Genomic DNA, 1337 nt, shown 5'->3' with positions numbered 1-1337 from the left:
TAGTGATACTGCCTTGGAAACCCAAGGAGGGGTCGCTATGAGTCGGGGCCGACTCGACGGCAAATAACAACAACAACAACAACCAAGGAAATATACCTGATAATGTGTGCAGAGAAAAATGATATGTGACATGTTTAATAATAATTTCAGACCAAATAAATCTGAAATCTCTATATGAATTACTACATTATATGGATTGTAGGAGCCCTGATAGTGCAATGGTTAAACACTAGGCTGCTAACCAAAAGGTTGGGTGTTTGAACCCACCCAGCTGCTCCATGGGAGAAAGACCTGAGGGTCTGTACCCATAAATATTACAGCTTGAAAATCCTCTGGGGTAGTTGTACTCTATCACATGGGTTCACTGTTAGTAGAAATCAACTCAACAGCACCTAACAACAACATGGATCATAACACTAACTGTCCTTAAAACAATAACCCCTCATATGTGTTTAAACATCTCAATTTACAAGGCATTTTCAAAAGGCAGACTCTTGTATTCCCAAAATATATCCACCTCTTCAGGAAATCATTCTTTGGAAAGAGCATATTGGATGAGAGGGATGAATTATGGATCATGGGCCCTTACTAAGGGCCTACTATAACCAAGATACTTGATTAGACTCAGTGAAAGACGTAGACACATCCCCTGCCCTCTGCACATTAGAAGGGATGACTCACAATCCTAGCAGTCTAGCCTGGCCATCCAGTGAATAACCCAGATAACATATAAGAATGTAAGTCCTCACAATACTATTCCTCAAAGCAAGAGCCATACAGGTTACCCAGATCAGAATCACCTGGGAAACTTCTGAAAAATATTTATTCTCAGACCCACCCCAGGCCTGTTGAATCAGAATCTTTAAATGCAGAGATAGGGACCTTTGTACACAATTCTGCTGCTCCCTAAAATTTGAGAATCATTGCCTTTGGGATTTAGGTGGTCTCAGAAGATATGGGATTTGTTCTGTTGGGATTTGGCTGGCCTGAAACAATATATGAAGTCAAGTAAATGGCCTAAGCAAAAGTCCAAAAGAAGAAAGGCCTAAGGTGACTTCAGGAGCAAATAAGGAAAGCAATTTGGCTAGATTTGGAGGCTTGCAAAATGTAAACAGTTGGCAATATTTTGCCCCAAGTTAGTACCATTATCGGACAATTACATTCTGAGGTCAGGTCTTGTGATCTGAGATGACTGGACCTTCATGCTTCATGAGCCAAAAATCTGCAGTGTTACCTTCCAATGATGGAATCAAATGTCACTGGTATTCAGCTCTCCATTCTTTTGGGGGATATATATATATATATATATATATATATATATATATATATATATATAT

The 1337-nt window shown here is 39.4% G+C and overlaps 1 protein-coding gene across 1 annotated transcript in view; it reads left to right on the top strand.

Annotated features, from left to right (window-relative positions):
• GRIA1 (glutamate ionotropic receptor AMPA type subunit 1) overlaps positions 1–1337 on the top strand; it is a 515315-nt gene that overhangs the window by 471596 nt on the left and 42382 nt on the right. The window lies entirely within an intron of this gene.

Source organism: Orycteropus afer, unplaced genomic scaffold, assembly GCF_000298275.1.
Source record: "Orycteropus afer afer isolate SDZICR_OR568_19922 unplaced genomic scaffold, OryAfe1.0 scaffold00160, whole genome shotgun sequence".
NCBI classification, from domain to species: Eukaryota; Metazoa; Chordata; class Mammalia; order Tubulidentata; family Orycteropodidae; genus Orycteropus; species Orycteropus afer.
Note: the sequence above shows the minus strand (reverse complement) of the source record. Positions and strands in the feature narration are given on the sequence as shown.